General features: G+C 35.0%; 1 protein-coding gene across 1 annotated transcript in view; it reads left to right on the top strand.

Moving 5' to 3' along the window:
- CSRNP3 (cysteine-serine-rich nuclear protein 3) overlaps positions 1–22,661 on the top strand; it is a 229,290-nt gene that overhangs the window by 14,522 nt on the left and 192,107 nt on the right. Inside the window, exon 2 of the mRNA XM_011990990.1 lies at positions 3,464–3,633. The gene's annotated coding sequence lies outside the window, so the exon portion shown is untranslated. The remainder of the gene's footprint in view (positions 1–3,463; positions 3,634–22,661) is intronic.

Genomic DNA, 22,661 nt, shown 5'->3' with positions numbered 1-22,661 from the left:
ATAGAAGTATAAATGTGACCAAATATATCACATTGACAGAAATTATTTACGTTGATTTTATATTAGATAAAGAAATCAATTAAACACCTATATAGTGCAACAATTTCCAAATAGTTTCCTATAACTGATAAACATAAAGTACAACAACATTTTAAAAAATCAACAATAGCTTTCAGTTCTTCAGAACTTTCCTGCAATATTTCTAAAACTGTCAAACATCACTGCAAGATGAGCGTCTGTCTAACCAAATAAAGGTTCTGTTAGGTCTACAAGTGAGTTTTTAAGGTGCAGGCTGCTTGGCTTTCAAGCAGGATCAACCCAGATCCAGAGTCCTGTAGTCCCTATTGTAGCAGGTAGTGGTGATTTGACTTTCAAAAATATTGAATAAATAACTTTAGGGTGAATGGTAGATAAAATAGTTATTAATTCCGTGCCTCCATCTTCCCATCAATAAATACATCCTTGAGAATGATCACCATCCACATATTGCCTTACTCTATTGAATTAAAAGAAATATTTCTTTAGAGTGATAAAAGAAAGCTTACATTTGTGTTGTTATTTTGCCACAGTAGCACCACAAGTGGTACATAGTATCTGGATGATTCTTATTTTAAATCTAGTAGGTAAGGTGCCTCCACCATCATCAAATAATTAACAAAGCTAGAAACCAGAGATGGTCCTAGGTGAAATTAAGTAACTAAATTCTTTTAGGAAACACTTTGACCTTCCCCCCACTTTAACTTCTTTCTAAATTCTTATTCTCCAACTCCCACCCCAAAGGAACTATTGACCTCTTCAGCCCGGTGACTTGTCGGGTTTTCTGATTGTAACTGCTTATTGGAGCCACTAAATCCTCCCTACTAGGCTTTTCCTTTTTCCCATCAAAGCTACCTTCTTTATTATAGACCTTCTGTTTTCTGATGAAATAACAAGCTGATGAGTTGTCCCTTTAAAATGAAAGCCAGATCTTGGCACTATACTACTTAAACCCTATAGTTTTAAGTACCTGTAGTGGCTTTCATCTCACTTAGAGAAATAGCCAAAGTCCTTGAAGGCTCTACACAGTCAAGCCCTGAAGACCTGTCTGATCTTATCACCCACTGTGTCTCTCTTAGGCTTTGGCACACACTACTCCTTTGTCCTAGACTGCTTTTCCCTAAGAAGTCCAAATTGTTGGTTCCCTCACCTCCTCCATGTTATTAACTCTTGGTGAAGTGACATTAGTTAACTGATCAACTAAAAATGAAATGTTCTTGCTCAGTCAACCCTATAGTCACCATATCACTTAATGACTTATTTTTCTCAATGGTATTTATCTCCATATGATGTTTATATATTTAATTTATTTTTTCTTCTTATTATTTGTCTACTCCTTTCCCTAATAACACCCAGTAATAAGCACCATTAGAGTAAAAAAAAAAAAAAAAAAGAAAACAAAACTTAATGTTGTTGATGTTGCTTCTTTGTCACTCCCCAATATCTGAAATAGTCATTGGAACATAATAAAAGCTCAGTAGATGTTTACTGAATAATGAATGGCCCGTAAACAAATGACAGACAAATAGATCTCTTTTCTATAGAATAGCATAAATGACCAAAGGATGATACTCAACCAAAGGATCAAAGGATGATACTCAAATTCCCTAAAAAAAAAAAAAAAAAAAAAGGAGTCATTAGTGTTCAGCATAGAGGCCAACAGAATATGAGGATATGATAAGGTAGGGGTAAGTCTGTCAGAAGCCAAAGCCATCTATAAGTTGGGGATATGAGGAAGCAGAAAATAAAGAAATGGAAGAAGTCGGTCAACAGAAAGACATGGAATAAATATGCCCCAGGGAATTTTACCTACCAAAATCAAGGGTGAGCATGATGTCCACGAGTCGCACAAGGAGGGTGGTCAGTCTCTAGTTTGCTACTTTCTTAAAAAAATAAAAAAAGTCCCTTCAGTTAGACTTGATTCTTACTACCAGAAAGGTATAGATAGGACCACCATGCTGATATTTGATGGCTTAAGATGTCACCTCTCCTTGATATCGTATATTGTGCAGGTGTCTTTTGTAAACAAGTTTGTTCCCCAAACTGATGCATCTCTAGTCAAGAGCATTTCAGATAGTGTGTTAAGCTGATGGGGAAGAGATGTTTTGATTCCCTAGTCTGTTAACCCTTCCAAGTTATCTATCCAAACCAATCTTGGGCTATCTTGTAGAGCCAGTTCAAGTTGGGATTTAATTTACAAGCAGTCTAAATATTGCTCCTTTGACTTTGTAAACAAAATTAGTAAGAGAAAGAAAAATGTAGAATCTAAATATGAATGGGGCATTGGCCAGAGTTAGAGGAGATTAAATAAGAAAAGCATAGAGCAAAATGACCTGGACCCAAGTAACAGCTTCAACCTTTGGCCTGAGCATGCTTTCTCTGGCTCTCCACAGGTCACACTTCTTGCTACCTATTGTCTCCTTGAATAAGAGGTCGTTTACTATTGTACTTATGCTATCATTTTCATTCAGGTGAAGTATTTCTTGGTATCTTTGTTGCAAATAACTGGACAAAAGAGAAGACTAAGATGAGTATGATTCTATTACATATGACCCAACTTACTTATTGAGGTTACCTACCAGTGTAGGAATCTTTGTTTGCAACCCATGATCACCTTCACTGCTTCTCTATATAGCTATGAAGAAATTGCTACTCTCAGGTTTAGTGATTCATCTAAATTGACGTAAATAAATTTTAAGAAATGTATCAGGCTGCATATGACTGGCTTTCACTGATCATGTTAATCTGGAGAGTGAAAAGATTTAAATTAATATTTTATTCAAAAAAATATTTAAGGACTCTGGTTTGCCATGTATAAAATCTATTCAGCCAAACTCCTTAACATAGGACTCAAGTATTCCCTGTAGCTCTGCTAAATTGACTGGAGACATGATAAGTCATCTAAATTCTGCAGATATCGCCATTCCTAGCAACCAATTTGATTTTTGATGGACAAAGAGCCCCAGGAAAGTAGATGCCTTTATACCTGAGAAAAAAGAAATCCCAAGCAAGATAGACATACCCTAATCAGTATGCTCTGGATATGACAGCATGCAAGTGAGTGATCTATTTTGTTCTGAACTCTGGCTCTGTCAATGACAATACACGATTTACTAGAACAAATCAAGTAAGTGTATTTGACTCCCATTTTGACATTTCAAAACAGTAAGCCATATCTCCTTATGCAGCAAATATATTCATATTTTTAATTTTTACTTTTTCTTATAAGACACTGTTGTCAGGACGAGAATAAAAATGATGACTTAGGGTAGAATTGTTTTCAATGCTTTCTAACATTATGAGAAGAATAATTTCTGCATGGATATGATAATGTGGTATGTGTGGTTCAAAAATGTACAGCCCCCCAAATGACTTTGAGACTTTGACTATCCAATCAGCAGCTCCATTGCTCCTGTTCCCGTTACAGGTACATGTGACAGCGCTGCAGCTATGAGTGGAATTTTAAAGGGGAAGTTTGAAGAAGTCGACGGCTCCTCACCCTGCTCTTCAGTGCAGGAATCAGATGATGAAGTTTTCAGCTGTGACAGTGCTGAGAGTGTTGATAGTGTCAATCGTTCACTTTTAATGATTTTACCAGTGAGTATCTAAAGCTCTATTTCAGTTGTGCTCTAAATTGTGTTGCATGGGCCATTCTTGGGGGCTTTAGCTTAATTCACTGGCCTGTATCTGCTCTTAAGTTCTTCATCACACCAAAGTATTTGTAAAACATGATATAATTTTGGTTAATTAAACTTCAGCAGTGTACTTCTACTCATTTCTATGGAGTGAGTATCTAGGAGGCAGAAATGAGTCCAATCGGAGGTAAGCAGACGGCAACTGAAAATAATTTAATGAATGTCTTCAGCTTGCCGAAATAAATCTATCTTTTGAAATCTAATCAGTTAAGCCATTTTGAACTTCTATAGATTGGTCAATGAGTTGCAGAATATCTACAGTGCTGAGTTTAACACATTAATTACAAGTAATATAATACAATGTAATATATTATGTTAATGTAATATATTAATTAATGTATTAATTAAAGTAATTAATACATGTAATTACTTCCTAGATGAGAAAATGATGTTTGTTTTTATAAAGATTGCTTATGTGAAATCAAGGCCTTGAAAACCTTGAGATCCTATAGTTATTTGGACATAGGTAAAACTCAGACTCAAGGCTAGGTTCATGCTCTTGAGTAAGGGCAGCTTTCTTCATGTATATACTTCTCCCAAGCAGTTCATGTGAGTAATACCATCTAACTTAGTATGATGTGTTCTAACTTAAAATTCTACCCATTTTCAAATTACAGTCTTGGTAACAGATGCACATATGAAGGTTGTGAAATAGGTGATCCTTTTCCAACAGCTCTGTGCTCATTCAACCTCAATTATTAAGGGAAAAGAATCTCAAAATTATATTTTAGAAGTTAACATGCACAGCAAAACTAAATGAAGTGAAAGCCCCTTACCTTCACCCACCCCTCATGAGATGATAGGTGTAAACTTCCTTTTAACATTATAGTCCATGAGTAAAGGTAAAAATTATTCAGCATAAAAGAGTATCATTCAAGAGAGGCTGTTTTCACACTAGTTTTTTCCTAGCATTATTTTTCTGGGGTATTTGTATTTGGGGAGTTTAAACTCACCAAAACAGCCTTAATGGGTGTAGCAAGCCAACATGGCACAAATGGCACATGTATACCTATGTAACAAACCTGCACGTTGTGCACATGTACCTCAGAAGTTAAAGCATAATTAAAAAAAAAATTACACTGAAGTTCATCCAATGTAGTTCTGTGACCTGAGATCCTATTTTAATCCTCTTCTCTCTCCCCCAGGATTCAAAATTTTATTTGGTATTCATAATTCTCCATCATTGTTAGAATCACTTTGAATAAAAACGTTTGTCTCTTGACTGCAGTAGAACCTATTTTATTTGGAACTTTTAGAAAGTGTAAAAATCTAAAGAGGAGATAAAAACACTTGGGAGAAGGGAGAATACAGGTGCTGTTCTGAGGATATGATTCCCCAGTTACGTGGAAAAGTTATGGCCAGAGAGTAGAATTTCAGAGGATAAGTTTTGCTTGGGATTTATCTAAAGCCTTTTCACACCTGCCTCCAAGTGACTGTAACCTTGTGGATGGCATTGACATTGCCTTTCCCACTGAGCCATTACCTATGATGCTTAGAAGAGTACTGAGCACTAGATGATGCTTGCAGTTTTTTTATTGAGTGAATGAATTATTTTCTGACACATCTTAAAAGCTGGAGAAAATGAGTCCACTGGATATTCTTACCCTTAGATGAGCAATAGTACATATTTACATTCAAGACCCTTAGGAGCACTCTATTCATATCCTTTCTGTGTACTTGGGAGAACTCTTCTTTTTCCAGTCCTAGAGCACTGCAGGAGCTACCTACTATTTCTCAATCTTTTTCTTTTCCTTTAGTCACTCCTAAAAATCATCATCAGTTTAAAACCCTATATCTTTGAGATGCTTCCTCATCTAGCAGTGCAGTGCAGTGTTTTCCACACCCCTGTGATTTTTTTTTTTTTAATTGCCAGCATACTTACAACATCCTAGGTGTCTATGACTTTCCTAAAGTTACAAATTGGCTCTCTCCTGGAAAAATCAATTGCAGGACTTCTCTATGCAGACACTTATTGATTTCTATAGCTTGTGAGTTCACAAAGTACCTATAATGTACATTTAAACACCATCAGGCCTTACAATTATGGCTCAAGTTGCTTTCCAGATGAAAGTGATGTTCTGGTGGTTTAGGGAGGTTTGAAAAATTATAGGTCAGGCAGTTGTTCTGAGCACCTGAACAGTTCCCTGGAAGGTTAACAGTATAGTGGAGAGTGGTTTTATTTTTTAATAACTATTTTGATGTGTGGTTATAACTGCTCCACTTCACCACCATTACTCTAGTCTAGAAAGGAGAAAACACATACATATCCACTGTGGTCAGAGGAGAATACTTAGGCTATTAAAGAAGGCAACTGCAACGTTTGATAAGTTTTTTTTTTCTCCCTGTTGTGCTGTTCATGTACTTTTCTTTGTGAATTTTCAGGGGTTTTAAGGGAAGCATTTGTCCATACTCCTCTGGAAGCGAATGGTGATATGCATCATTGAACAACTTGTAATTGAATGTGTAATCAGAACCATGACTTCAGATAAACAGTGCGGAGGAAGGGTAAAGAATAAATGGCAATATGACCTACAGAGAACTATCTATCACTATGGGTTACTCTTAGCCTGATTGTAAATACAAAACTTTAATAATTATTTTATAAAGTTGGGCAAATTGAAGAAGAAAACCCATGTTAGTGTTTTTAAGAGGATCTAGTGCTCTGTATATAACTGAGAAAAAAACTAACAATGAAGAGTCAAACCTCATTTTGAATTCAAAGACTATGAGAACTAGTAGGACCTTTGAGAGTGTCTAGGCTGACTCCCTTATTTTGCAGATGTGGAGACTAAGGTCCAGGGAGAGTAATTTGACAAGAATCAAAATGTGCGCTGGTGGCAGAAGACTTTAATGTAGATCCCTAGAGTCTGCCTCTCTACCAGACCACACAGTTCTCTGATGGTTCAGTTACAAGCCTGGCTACTAAGTAGAGGGACACAAATCATCAAGTGAAAGACGTAGCTGTATCTTTTATGCCAGCATCTGTTATATAGAATGAATCTATCTTTTGGTAAATGTAATTGGCTTCTCATTTCTTCTTGCCTTTTTGTGACTTTAGGACAGTGCTAGTGATGAGTTTATGAACAAATTCAATGAGCTAAATGAAATAGTGGGCAGAGAATTCAATTTGAGTATGAAAGAACATTTTGCTTCCCCTTTCTGTAAGTAAGTGACAGGGCAGATTGTTGAGACTTTCCTTGTATGTCATTGACATTGATGGAAATATCTTACAGCAAACATGTTGTTTTACATTTACATGAAGGAAATTGGTTTGTCTTGGTGACATAATGCTACTTGTGATAACGTGAAAATGTTACAATGAAAAGTAGGTTAGATGAAGTATGCAGTGTGAATCTTTAACAGCAGCAACAAATCAAGGGTTAATTCATTTACTTTAAAGGTAAAACCTTTGTATATTCCACTTTTGCCAGATGGATCAATGGATATCCTGGACTCCCTGAAAAAAAGATAATATCTTTCTATCTTTTGAACTCCAGGACCTTGCATTACTTGTTCAATAATTCAAGAATGCAGAAACCCACTTACCCTGCATTTCAATTGGACTCACTTAGTCACAGCTTCTGACTGAATGGAGTAATTATATTCAACTTTACTGGCTAGGGACAGAGTTGGATTTTATATTTGCTTGTTTGTTTTAATTCCCAACAAACTTCATTTAAATTTGGCTTTAAGCTCAAAAGCACAATTGGACCAAATTTCAAATAAAATTTTATTTATCTGTAACAATGAATCTAGAAAAACAACAGCCACTGTGGTTTTAACTCCCATGAAAAGCTAAATATAAAGGTAGTCCTGGTGATGTTAATGGTACTATCGCTGACATCATTTGAAGGATATGGCTTTATTAGCATGAGATGCAAAATACATCATAGAAAACCTCCAAATTTCCCACATCTATTATTTACTCAGGATGTTCATAGGTGGAACTGATATTGTAGCTACATTTCATGAAGAGCACAAGAATTAAAGTTGCTATTAAATATTAAAGATACCATCTTCACATTAGTGATCAAAACATTTTCATCTGACAGTGTAATTTATTTACAAATAAATCTTAGAGTGTTTGTATTTTATAAACCTCTTGTTAGAGAATCACATCCTTACTTTGGGGCCATCTAGGAGTGGTCACAGGCAATAAATAAATGATTGCCCAACTGCAAAATCTCATGGCTTGAAAAACGCATCCAAACAAATTTAGGTGATTAAAATTCTACTAACCATCTTCAAAGCACCATCATCTTCTAGCTTTGGTTTGAATACCAGAGATTGACTTGCTTTATACTTGGTGTTTATGATGGTGATGATGAAATCAGTGCCTGAAGCAAATGTCCTTGTGTTTCTCAAAAGGTTTTGAAATTCACTGTGCAGATCAGGCAGTCTGATGCTTTCTGACAGCTTGAGGGAAGAGTATTTGTGTGCAAGTGAATGCAGGAAGGAATTAAATATGGTCCTGCTTAAAAAAAAAAAAAAAGAGAGAGAGAGAGAGAGACAGTTGGTGCGATTTCTAAATGGGCTGCAATAATATTTAATCCTTTCACTCTGGGAAGTACATGTTTGTATATAAAAAGAAATCCTTCTTTTTTGTTTGAGGAATTTGTAAATAAGCTGGGAATGTTTTAGGGCCACAGAATTATTGTACCATATGTTTTACATGTTCGGCTACAGTGATCTTGCAGGAACTGGAATAGTTAAAGTCTCAAAAATACTGAACTCCATTGAGAATTGGACTAAGGTCAAAAGCATAGTTTTTAAATGTAAGGAAGAAAGAGCAATCAGAATAAATATAACAAAACAAAAAATGTAACTTACTTTTCAACCAAAAATCAGCACATTAAAAACTTGGAAAAACATCTTTTTAATGATATTTAATTTTCAGGTAGAAAAGTATTTGCAGTGAGTGAAAATTACAATGGAATCTCAGTTTGTTGCATTTGCCTTTATCTCACAAATATTATAATAAGGGAGTAGTAGTAAAGACTGAGTTATATAATTTACAGTTCTAGACATTTGAATAAAATTTTATGAAACTTGATTTATATAGTGCACTCTTAAGTCTCTTTACAATCCTTAATGTACAACTGCAACAGTCTTAGCATCACCAAAAAAAAAAAAAAAGAAAAAGAAAACATCAAAAACTCAAACTCAGTTAAAACAATTTTCAAAAGAAACATGAAAACTGGTGAAGACTGCTAAATAGAGTGCTAAAAGCGCTAGATATTTGCATGGTGAGACCCATTCTGTGCTGGGTCCCATTAATTGTGTCATGTAGATATGCAAAATACATAAACTGTTACATATTTTTATGCCATTGGATTGTAATGTTGGTGGAAATATCATGTGAGATGGAAAATGCACATATTTTACTTACAAATCACATAAAGAATATATACATATGTGTATATATATGTGTGTGTATATATATTGTATATATAATATAAATACACACACACACACGTATATGTATTTTGAGACGGAGACTCACTCTGTCATTCAGGCTGGAGTGCAGTGACGCAATCTTGCAGTCTTGGCTCGCTTGCAACCTCCACCTGCCGGGCTCAAGCGATTCTCCTGCCTCAGCCTTCTGAGTAGCTAGGATTATAGGCGAGTGCCACCACACCCGGCTAATTTTTGTATTTTTAGTGTAGACGGGGTTTCACCATGTTAGCCAGGCTGGTCTTGAACTTCTGACCTCAGGCAATCCTCCCACCTAGGCCTCCCAAAGTGCTAGGATTACAGGTGTGAGCCACCGTGCCTGGCCGTTATTTATATTTGATCTTGAAATTTGTTCTAATGCCTACAACTCCCACATTTTTAAAAATGTATATACTTTAAATTTATCAGAGGCTAGGGTATTTAATTCCATCTTTGAGGACCTTGGTTTGGAAGAAATCATGGCAATTAATATTATATATAATTTTTCCAACATAGCCTGTCCTATTTTATGATTTCCTCCAAAGATGCTGTCCATTATCTTCTTGCTATGTCAGATCCGACTTTCTGCTGTTTGCTGTTTCTATGACAACCATCATTTTGGCTTGGAGAGATTAGTACATATTGCGGATATATATATATACATTTATAGATATATATTTCAAGAACTCTTTACGTGCCAAAAGAATTGATGATTAGGCTTCCCATTATAGTGGTCATTAATCAGTTATAATGAAATGCTATGCTAAGATCATGGTTACATGAGACCGATGTCATACTTTTGGCTTGGATTTTTATAAATAGGCATAAAGCTAGAGAGGCTGCAAAAGGAAACCTAGGGAGTTAAGTTAACTAAGTAATTCATGAACATTAATAAGAAAAGTCATATGTTTTTAAAATGCCCTTCAATGTCTGATAAACAAATGTTTATTTGAAAAATCAAAGAATGGAGTACAAAAAGGATGGGATAAACACAGCCTACATTATTATTTTCAACAGAGTAGCTCTTCTGTAGTAGCTTTGAAGTGAGAGTATGGAAATGGTTGAAATTTATAATTACAATTATTTTAAGTTCCTTGATGGCAGGGCCTTTGTCCAATATTTCCCTCACATTGCTTAATGGGAATAATCAGAATAGCGAGTGTTATTGAGCATTTTATCATTTGGCAGGCATTGTGCACAATGCTTTAAACAAATTATCTCATTTAATTCTCCTTACTTTAGTTCATAAATATGTTTATTTTTGATTGGTATGTTCATGACTTTTTACTAAAAAAGATTCAACTGATGAAATGTTTTCTTCATCTTAAGCATAACGTGAGTCAACTGAAATAGGCCAATTGTATAGCAACTATTAAGATTGTTAAATACAATTAGGGTCTGCTTCAATAGGTTCAGCTTTATTGAAAAATAAGTTTTCATATCAGATATTCATGAAGATTTCAATTTATGCATACAGTACTGCCAGTATGAACTAGGTAACTTGCCAAACTCCTCATATAGTTTCGTTAACCTTTACATTTATTACTAAATCAGAATTCAGCATTCTCATTTATTAGTAAATTAGAACGTTGAAATATTTAGAACTGATGTATTTAACAGTTCTTTGTTTCTTTAAAAAGCTGAAATGTAGGAAAAAGTTTTAGCTTTAAGGATGATTTTTGCAGTATTTTTTCTTATGGTGAAAAAGTATGCAGAACCTACATACTATGCAATTTGTTGAATAATCTTTGGAAAATCCACATAATTAAGTATGATATAATCAACAAAAACAGCTGAATAAATGTATCTATTGACATAAAATATATTCACATTTGTAAAGAGGTTTGCAAAATTATATTAATTTCATCAAGTTTTATAAAATCTTAAATTTGTGGTATAATAAGATCCAGAAGGAAAAAGAAAAACACACATTTTCTATAGATGGTAATATTCAACAAGTAGTAGAATTCTGGGTGATTTAAAAAATCTATATATATTTTCACAATTTATTTGTATATACTTTATCCTAACTGGATCTATTTTGGTATTATAATAGTTTTCTAGAATTTTCCACCAATATGATTACTGCTGTTTATGACTTACTTGTAGATTAATCTTAGAGCAAATCTCTAAAGGTGGAAATCATAGTTAAAAGGGTATTGTTTTTAATTGCCTTCCAGAAAACTTTACCAATTTATATGCCCACTTCTAATATGTGAGTGCGTATTTCCTCAACACCTTACCAAACACTTTACCGAAACTGGTTAGGTATTTTCTCTCTCTCTTATGTCTGTCTGAATCTCTCTCTCTCTCTGCCCACCCACCCTGGCTCTCTCTTTCTCTTCCTCTGTCTCTCTCTCTCTGTGTATGTATAAATACATTCATATATGCAAGCATTATAGACCCCCCACATACATACAGACTAATATGATTAGTGAAAACATATACCAATGCTTGCACTTGAATTTTTCTGAATATTAGGAAGCTAATTATTTATGTATTTAATCATTTGCCGTGTGTGTGTGTGTGTGTGTGTGTGTGTGTGTGTGTGTATGTGTGTATGTGTGTGAATTGCCTATCCAGGTTTTTTATTATGATGGTGATTTTCTTTTTTATTGTTTTATAATATTAAGGATTAGTTATTTGGTGAATGCATACACAATATCTTTCCTATTTTGTCACTTTTCTTCTAAATCTATGTTTGATAGTGAAACATATTTATACTGTCAAATATATTATGAATTTAGCATTAGGAACTGTGTAGGCAAACTTCTACTGCCAAGATCAATTGTACACAAATAATTGCTCCTATGATTTTCATAAATTTCTATATGTATTTAAACCTTTAGTCCATTTGAAAATTTTATTGGCATATTGTGTGACATTTAGAGATAATTTTCCAGTTTTCCTAAAATGATATATTAAATAATATATTATTTGTTATTTATTTGTAATTCTGTTCTTATGCTAAATTATCACATATAGTGTGATCAGTGTTTGTGGTTTTCTTTTTATTACATGCTCTGGTTATTTTACAAACAGCATTAGTGTTTTATTATGGCTTTGTAGTAAATTTTATTATCTCAGATGAGAGTTCTCAATTTTTCGTAACCCACCACTATTAACAGAAAACCAGTACACTACCGTACTCTTAACGTTTAATGTTATCTCGCGTGATTATTATTTAAATTTTAGAAGAATATTTTTAAGCTACTAAGCAAACTTGTTACACTGTTGGAATTCCATTTAATATGTAGATTAATTTAGGCAACACATTAGATATCTTTTTGTATTTAACTATTATTTTATACACAGCAGAATTTTACGTTTTTCTTTTTGCAATGCATATTCCCTGCTAAGTTTTTAACAATTGTTGTGTCTACTATGAATGGGATTTTGTAATTACATGTTCTAAAAGGTTATTTTGGGTACTAGAAAGGGTATAGTGCTTTAAAAATGGAAGTGCCTCTGCCATTTCACCTTTAATTTAGCCATAGGATATACTTTGTCCTAAATTAAGGAGATACTCTTCCATTAATGCTTTCTAATTAATAATGAATGTAAAGTTGTATCAGATTCCTAATAGTACATAGCCAGGTAATCTTATTTTGACCTATTAATATGATAAACTGAAAAATATCCTTCCTAATGTAAAACTATAATTGCCTTTGACTCTATTTCATTCTAAATTAATTTCTTTAATTTCACATGAGTATCTAATTAATGTGGCAATGTATGTGCATTAAGAGACCTTTAAAATGTTCAAGATTATCTTAAAATACATTTTTAAATGCATTTCAAATTCACATAAAAAAGAGATAATAAGATGAAAGTTATACAAGACAGCACTACCAATAACCCTCTTGCGTCTGATCCTTCATTTTAATGTTGAATGTTTTTGAAGCATCATATAATGTAATCCTCACAAAACAACATTTGAGGTGAGTAGGGATGGTAGTTCTAACAGAGTTTATTCTTATGGAACAGATAAGGAAACTGAGATGCAAAGGGGATAAGTAGCTTATCTAAGTCCACACAGTTTATAAATGCTGGTATTAAAAACTTAAAACCAGCTCAAACTCCCGTGCCGGCACTGTTAACCACTATGGTATGCTATGCTTTCTACAAGAAAATGAAAATATTTTCATCATTTCCATGCCATGTAACAAATAAAACTGTTTTTAAAATCTTTAATTTAAAAAATTCTGCATTAAATACAAGCGGTCCTTTAGTTCTTATCGAAAGTATTATTCATTAGAATAAAATGACGGTACCATTGGAAGTGATAGAGATTGAGATTCTGATCAAGTTTCACCACCTATGCTGATTACCATTAAAATTAGTTTTGTAAAATGCTGAAACTCTCATGTCTCTGCTTTTAGTACCTCACATGACTAAAGATATATAAATTCTTTATATATCTCAAGAGTTTATTAAAATTCAATTTATATGAGGGCTAACGGAGCACACCGCACGTCAAAGACTACACTGAAGACGTATTGCTGCGTATGAGCAGACTGAAAAGCATGTTTCGGTCCTAAGGAACTTATACTCTGCTTGAGAACTTCAGACTAATAGACATGACATTTTTTAGCATGCAACCATGCTAAAAAATATAATTGTCAACTAGTATGTTGTATGGATTGGAGAAAACTTAACTCTCATTTCCAGAAAACTTCAACCTGGAAAAAGTACATCATTAAATGGAAGCAAATTTTGTGGGATTGGAGTTATAAGTTCATTCTTCAGACAAAATGTTTATTGACAAGATCTGATTCTCAGTTTTAGGGAGTCAAAACGAACAAACAAGCAAGCAAAAACTACTAACCAACTTCGGGTTTCCAGTGATTTCTGTCCTATAAAGGAAAACCCGTTTATTTATGTCTATTTTCCACTTAATTGGAGAGTAATAAAAGATAAAGGCATTGCTTGAAGTGGAAGAAGAAAAAACTCAAAACATTAGGTTTCAGGATGTAGATAGATAAAGAAGTTGACTGGGCCTCCTGTGCCTTTTTTTTTTTTTTTTTTTTGCAAACGGGTTAAACAATAAATTATTCGCTTACTTTATTTTTTAAAAATCTTCAGTTATTGAGGTAGGATAAAATAGAACAACACTGCTCTGCTTAGCATCTCATGTTCTATAGCTGTAGATGAACTTCAGCTTCATTTTTCTTTCTTTGTAGTGAATTTTTGTTTTGATAACCTTCATCTGGCGTTAATCTGCATTCTTCTTGTCTGATTACCAGACATGAATCAAGGAATACAACTGTCTCCTCTATCTTAAAAGGCTGAAGGGAATTACTTTTCTAACTTCAGGAGCGTTTTTTATTTAAATTATTTATTCAAGATAAAAGAGAGAGAATTCATTCAGTATTGTGGCAACAAAGGCCTGTCAACATAACCACATTCATTTAATTTATCTTACTGGTAATACATAACCACATGCATTCTTTAATTTCATTTATTTTACTGGTAATACAAGGCATTTGTCCTAGTACTTCTTTAAAATAGTCAAAGTTAATGATTATGGTTATATTAGTCAAGACTTTTTATTGCAAATGATGAAAGCCCTATACTATCTAGCTTAGATAAAACAGAGATATCCTAGCTCATGTAATCGAGAGTCAGGAGTAGGTCACATTAGGCCAAAGTGGATTGGGGGTTCAAATGATAACCTCAATACCTATCCTGTCCACCATGACTTGGATCTCTCTTCACTCTGCGAAGGACTCATTTTCTCCTACTGTATATGGGATTGTGGGTTCCCCAGATGATCTATAGAAAATGTCTCTGTACTTACAGACATACGCATTGCTCTCTTCTTGAAGACAAGAAGGCATCTCTTCCACCCCTAGCTCCAACAGTTTAGATCTCCAAGATTATTTTAATGTGTCAAGTATGTGTCCATTTGTGCTCAGATAGGATCTCTGGCAAACTGCATTTCCCAACTTCCATGCCTACTCCCTTCCAGATGGGTTCAGCAAATAAGATGCACTGGTGGGCAATGGAGGGCAGAGGTAAGGGATACACCAGAATATTCTCACCCACCCATCCATGCCTCAGGTGGTATATCCAGTGGCTTCCAAATCTTCTCATGATTCAGGCCTTTTTGCAATGGACCAACTTTTATATTCCTAGCCTCCATGCAACAACCTCCCCAGGGATTCAGCTCCCAGAAGGCAGCACCCATTTTTGATCTCTGGTGACTTACATCACCTCTTCCTTTGTGCCTCCAGCCTGAGGGGTGGTGGCATCTAACCACTGTTGCTAATATCTGAGTTTCTTTTCCCTTTTTTTATTTGGGGTCTCAGCTCCCTCAAAACCATTGTAACTACTTCCTTGTATGAAATTTCTTCACACAGGAATCATTAGACCACCTGGCACGGACTCTATTTTCTAAACTGGAGCCTGACTGACAACCCTAGCATGGGCCTCATACCCTTCACTGAATCAAACACTGTCACCAGTGGATGAGGTCCTTTGATTGACTGTCTCATTCATTTCTCCATTGTAGTGCTACAAGAAAGGAGACATGGAATATGTTACTAGAAAACATAGGAGGAAGAAAAATGTGTTGGGTCACCAATAACCATGGACCCCATATTAGTAATTCACTTTGATCCCATAGTTCATAAATGTGAAAAAAAACTAAACTAAATATTTTTTCAAAACAACACTGCAGCAGTGAAATTATTTGTAAGTGAATAGTGGAAATTACTCATAGCCAATTGCTAATTAAATTTATAAATATTCTATTACATTCTGTTTCTTTTTAAAATTTTCTGGTTAATAAAAAGAACTAATATATTGAGGATATGTTGTAAGTCCCATGATATAAAAATAAGTAAAATGTTTTACTTATTTTCACTATATAGTATAAAATCGGAGTTCATATGCCCATATGAGAAATGAGAGACTGATGTTAAGTAATTTGTTAAAAGTCACAGAGGTTAGAAATTTCCAGAATATGGCAACCTCTGTTTTTTTGGTACTCCAGAACCTAAGCATCTTTTATTACATCATCATGCCACTAATATTTCTCTCTTGAACAGCGTCGAATCTGCAGTTCTCTAATTATATTTAAAAAAAAAATCTTCATTTAGGGCTCCTCTGTATTCACCCTATGGTAAAATCACTTTATCATGAAGGCATCTATTGTGATGTCTATTTACAAAGAGACTTCTGTAATAAAATTCCCTCATATGATATCCAGAGTGGATATCATACATTTTTTTCCTTTATTTACACTTTATATTTGACATTGGCATTATATGCTCCATGTTGTTACAAACAGACCAATTTGGGGTCAGACTAATTACATGATTATATACCCCTTCTGTCTGCCACAACATGTAATGCTTCTGGGGTGAAATGAAGGAACTTAAACATGTGTAAATACTTATTAGGTGCTCAGCACTTTCTACAGGGGACTATTTGGGATACTCCTAACATCTTATTGTGGCAGAAAAGATACGGACATATTATTGCTAGAAAGGCTGTGGTTTGTTCCATGTTTTTTAAGAGAATGAAACTTGTCAGGGCAGCCCTAGCAACCATTCAAGAGCTTATTCGGGCATTCTTGTTCTCCAGTACAAAAATTGCATAGTTTCTATGCAGGAACATATCTATGAAAATACTTAAGGTAGGTGCCATAGACTGCTTAATTAACTAAAAGCTGAGCTAACAAATTCTGTAAATGTCTCCCTCTTTTATTCCTATCGGTGGATATCAGTTTTTCTTTTTTTAGGATCGATTTCTATTTTCTGCAGCTGAACATGAAAGCACACTGACTAACATAGTCTGCAGTTAAGCTGTGTTCTCAGGACCATCTGTAAGAATTTATGCATTTCCTGGGAATCTGATCAATTCTACCAGCAATTCTGTGTTCTTTGTAAGATTAAGTAACCTTGAAATTAATTTTATATTTAAAAGTTGATGTTTGTTTGAAAAAATTGTGAGCCCCATGTCCAAAGCCATTTTGTATTTTAAAATTGACTTCCTGAATAATTCTGTTTTATGCACACATACAAAGAATTTTATGTTAAAAGCATGGATATTATCATATTATAGACTTTGTTTAATATTTCTTTCTTTCTTCTTTTTTATTTTTTGGCTTGACTTCTCCATCTTCTTCCCCTATGTCCTTCATTCACATCTCTTGCCCCTGTGCGTAACTCTTGTTGACAACCTAGTTTATATTCTTTTATGTGTTTTTAAAATATTGAATAATCATAAACATTTACATATTCTAAGAGGAATTTTTAGTCAAAAAATGGACCATATTTTCTATGAGGGTTTTCTGTCAAAAAAAAAAACAGATCATAGCTATACATTTTTCTTCATCTTGGTTTTCTCATTGGACAGCACCTTACGGAAATTCTCCAAGTTATTTGTCATAGCTGTATTATAGTAACTTTTATTTGTTTAATAATTTCATAATATTACAAGGTCTGGACATATAACAGTTTAGTCTGTCTTTCCCCTATGGGTGCTCATTTGTTTCAGGTTAGTTTTTATGCTACTATGAACAAGGCTGTAATATATGTTCTTTAAAAAATATCCTTATAGACTTGTACTTTACTTTTTATGAGACAGACATTTATGGACTAACACTGACTTAATAGATACTGGCATATTGCTTTTTCCAAAAGGCAGTAAAATACATACTCCTATCAGCTTTGGGTAAGATTATACTTTTTCCCATAAATACCAAGTAATAGGTGTTTGTTTATCCATCCTAAGAGAGAAAGCCCCTCCCCTCATGATGTCTACATTAGTCATCAAGATGGATAATAAATAAATAGCTCTATAATGTCACAAATACGCTGTGAGGAAAAATAAAGTAGGGTTAAGGAATAGGAATGGGGATAGCTATTTTAAATAAAGATATTTGTAAAAGGCCTCTCCAAAGAGAATATTTTGGGGGCTCAGTGAAGTGAGAGAGTAGGCAATGCAATATCTGTGGTAGGAGGAGGCTTCCAGGAGAAATAATAACAAATATAAGATGTCAGAAAAGAGCTTGACTTGACACTTGTGTGAAGACTGGATACGAAGTTATTGTCAGGTAGTGGAAGTGTGAAAGATGTGGGGACTTGGCCTAAGGTGGTAGTCGTGGAGATGCTGAGAAGTGGTCAGATTCAGGATGCATCTTGAAGGCAGAGCTGAAAGAAAACGCTGATTGTTTGGCTGTGGGGTGTGAGAGAAAGAGATGAACATGAATTATTGATAGGCTTTTTAAAATAAGTGTCACAGAGAGTTCCAATGCACCCTTTGCCCAGCTTCCCCCAGTGTTAACCTCTTACATAACGATAGCACACTTGTCAAAGAAAGAAACCATCACTGGGTATCATGCTATTAAACAAGGTACAGACTCTTCAGATTTCACATTTTACCCATGAATATTCTTTTTTTGATACAGGATCCAATCAAGGATACCACACTGAATTCGGTCATCATTTTGTGATGATCTGTGACAGTGCTTGTCTTTCCTTATTTTTTATTATCCTGATTTTTTGAAGAGCATGAGTAGACATTTTTTAGAATGTTCCTCAATCTTAGTTTTCTCTGATGTTTTCTAATGATTAGATTTCGGGTAAGGGTTTTTTGGAAGAACACCAGAGAAGTAAAGTACTCTTCATATTGAATCGTATCAGAGATATATAATATCAGCATGATGTATCACTAGTAATATTCACATTAGTCAGTTGGTTGAGATAGTGTCTGCCAGATTTATCCACTGTAGCATTACTGTTTTTATTTCTCATGCTCTGTTTTTTTGAAACAACTAACCAAACCCAGTTCACACTCAAGGTCGATGGTGGTGATAAAACTTTACTTCTTAAACGGGGATGATCTGTATATGTTCTTTGGAAACCTTTTGTAAGGAGCAGTTTTTCTCTTCTCTTTCATTTACTTGTTTACTCAGCCATGTATTTAGATCCATATAGACTCATATATATTTATTTTTTCCTTGGGATTATAATATAATATTACCATTAATATTTGTTGCCTAAACTGTTTCAACTCTGACCATTGAGAGCTCTTTCAGGTTTGCTGTTGTATCCTTTTGACATGCCCTGGTCTATCTCACTTTTCTTCTTCCTTACTTTCTGGTATTATACAATGTTTCAGGCTCATCTTGTATTTCCTCTTTCCTGGACCTAAAATCAGCCATTTTCACTAAGGAGCTAAGTTTTAATAGAGCACTTTAGTAAATGATGATGCCATTTCCTGTCATGAGGAAACCCAGAGAGGGTAGAAGCCTGGAGTATGTGTCTTCTGTCCTTTGTTCCTTATTACCTATTATTGTTATTTTTTGGACATACTATGTTTAAGAAGCCTATTGGCCATTCAAGTGGAGTTGCAGAATAGAGTAAACAGTAGATATGAGTGTAAAGCTCAGAGAAGGGGTTCAGCTTAGAGATCTAAATTTTTGATTCATCATAAAGACATGGGATTGGGTTTGATTTCCTTGGACAGCATCAGAGAAGTCTCAGAACTGAATCTGCTAAAGGATGTAGAGTTCAGGAAGAATGGAAGAAATCAGGCAAAGAGGTTGAGAAAGATCAACAAATGAGGTAGGAAATAAGCTAGGAGTGTGTGGTATCCTAGAAGCCAAGTGAAGAAATACGTCTCAAAAGGGAAAGTGATTATCAGCGTCAAGTTCTGTTGAGAGATTGAGGAAGATAATGACTGAAAACTTACCATTGGATTTGGCAATATTCCAGTTCACTGCTGACCTCGATAAGTGTCATTTCAGTAGAGCTGTGGTAATGAAGCCTAATTGAGAGGAATTCAATGTAGAATTGCAGCTGAGGAATGGAGAATGCACTCTTTAAAAAAGTTTTGTTAAAAAACAGAGCAAAGAATTAGGGTGATAGTGAGATGAGGAGCTGATGAAAAAGAAAATAATGATTTTAAGATGGGAGACATTAGAACATATTTGCATACAAATGGGCATAATCTAGTAAAATGGAGAAAAATGATGATGTGGAAGAGAGAGGGTATAATTGAAGTCGTGAAAACCTAAGTTGGTGCGAGGAAATGGAACCTAAGTCTTAAGAGAAGGGGTTGGCCTTAGGGAGGAGAAGGATGTTTCTTCATCATAACATGACTGAAGACAGACTACGTGATCACAAATGCTAAGTGTATAGAGGATGCCGTGATAGAAAAGGGAGGAAGTTGAACTGTGGCTCTTTCCCTTTTCTTAGAAGCAGTATCATGAACTGGGAGTGAGGAGGTGGGAAGGAATGTGGGATGGCTGAAGAGGCAAAGGTGCCTCTTTGAGCAATGTCATAGAGCCAAGGCATGAATTACCAAGGAAAGTGTGATACGATTGCCAGACACTACGGGGGACCCACTTTTGTTTGTGGTCATATACCAAAAGTTATGTCAATAACACAGTATCCTACATTTTCTCTAGTTGCAGTCATCTGTTTAACTTCTAGGGCACAGGTTCATAGCAGGAGGAGAACTGAATTTAATCAGGTGGGTGTTTTTGTCACACTAGTTTGAAGAAGGGAGAGAGAAAGGCCTTGGAGGTGAGTGTGTGTGCAAGGGAGAGACTACCATGATGAATAATGGACTCTAAATTCAGTAAGTGAGGAAGTATGGACATTTGTGGAATGAGTGAAAAATGTGTTCAGGTCAAGAAAAGTTTTTATTAGTGAATACATGATTTAAGTAATGTGGAGACCTATGTTATAAAGCTTCTGTAAGGCTTTATACCCTGTTGTTTTTATTTACCTTTTTCAGTGGTAGAACTTGAAACATGCTTTTCAATCCCTTGTATGGTAATCTGTCTAGTCTAGTTTGTACCTCTTCTAGGGCCAGTCTTACCAATTTATAATTTTCTGGAAGATCATCTATTTCCTTAAGTTTTATAATTTTTACCTAAATTGTCACCTAGATTCTCTTATAATTCTAGCAGATTTCCAGAAATTGTAATACCTCTTCCTATGCCTTTAAATAGAGAATTATTACCTGAACAATTTTAGAAAATTGTTTGCACATTTTTGAACACGGGTGATTGAATGGGAGAATCCCATGGTGACCACCTCATCTATAAATAGTCTAAGATTAATTTGGTTATCTTGTCCACTTTACTGAAATAGAATGACTAAGTACTATTATTCTTTTGGAAACATTTTTTTGTCATGTAATAATGTTTCTTATATTTCAACATATGTGAAAACAGTGGAAATTCATTTTTGTTGTTTGGTAGACGAATCAATTATGGACTGCATATATTTTTGTTAGCTGTACTTCAACATGTAGGTGAAGGTATAAAATTGGAGTGGTATTGATATTTTAAAAAAAATTGTAAATATAATTAACATGACAGTCAGTGAAGTTTCTTCTCTTAAAAAGATAGGGTCAGCTGCACGTGGTGGCTCATGCCCGTAATCCCAGCACTTTGGGAGGCCAAGGTGGGTGGATCACGAGGTCAGGAGATCGAGACCATCCTGGCTGACACGGTGAAACACCATGTCTACTAAAAATACAAAAAAATTAGCTGGGTGTGGTGGCACGCACCTGTAGTCCCAGCTACTTGAGAGGCTGAGGTAGAATTGCTTGAACCCGGGAGGCAGAGGTTGCAATGAGCTGAGATCGCACCACTGCACTCCAGCCTGGGTGATAGAGCAAGACTCTGTCTCAAAAAGAAAAAAGAAAAATAGGGTCAACTCTACATAGAAGATTGTTCTCTCCTGCTAGATTTCTTTGCCCCAGGCCCTTTGCTCTGTCAGGAAGCTGCCCTTCAGAGTAAATGACACTTGTGCTGGTTACAGGCATATTAATTATGCAATGCTGTATTCTGAGATGCAATTGCAGATGCAATTAAACTATTTCACTGAACTTAGAAGTTTTATTATCACTTGAGAACATCAGACAATTACTCTACTTGTGTTCATAGACCATCATTCCCTTTTGACGTTTTTAGGCTGTGATGTGTGCCAAGCTTCCAGACATGCAGAAGTCATCAACTTAGACGTCTCAAATTCTGTGATTCTGACAGGAACAGATATATTCTCAAAACCCCAGCATTGGCAAAAGAGACTTTTTTAAAGGCAGGAACAAGATGACAGCCTTTCAAACAAGTTCTATTTCTTTATAGCTTATCATTGAATCACCTATTAAAAATATTACAAGTGATTTTATAGTTTAGTCAGTGCTATCATTGGGACGTGACCTTCAGTGATCTCGGTGCAGACTGGCTTGGCTCCTGATTGAAACATGCCAACAACAGCTATGTGCCTCACTGACCTACTAAAGGTACCCTTTTAGATAAAAAGTTGAAAACATGGAAGAGTGCCTTGACCATTGCCAAACAAGATGGCAGCTGGGATTTGCAGGACAATTTGCAGTGATTTCCATGGGCAACCAGGAAGCTAAAGAGGCTGGAACAAGGAGGTGTCTTTACTTTCCCCACCAGCATTGCAATATTGAAGGAATTTCCACAAGTTAAAAAACTGGTTCTAGGTGACTTTCTCAATTAAG

Source organism: Mandrillus leucophaeus, unplaced genomic scaffold (genome assembly GCF_000951045.1).
Source record: "Mandrillus leucophaeus isolate KB7577 unplaced genomic scaffold, Mleu.le_1.0 Scaffold389, whole genome shotgun sequence".
Classification (NCBI taxonomy): domain Eukaryota; kingdom Metazoa; phylum Chordata; class Mammalia; order Primates; family Cercopithecidae; genus Mandrillus; species Mandrillus leucophaeus.
The sequence above is the reverse complement of the archived record's forward strand: the minus strand, read 5'-3'. Positions and strand labels throughout refer to the sequence as shown.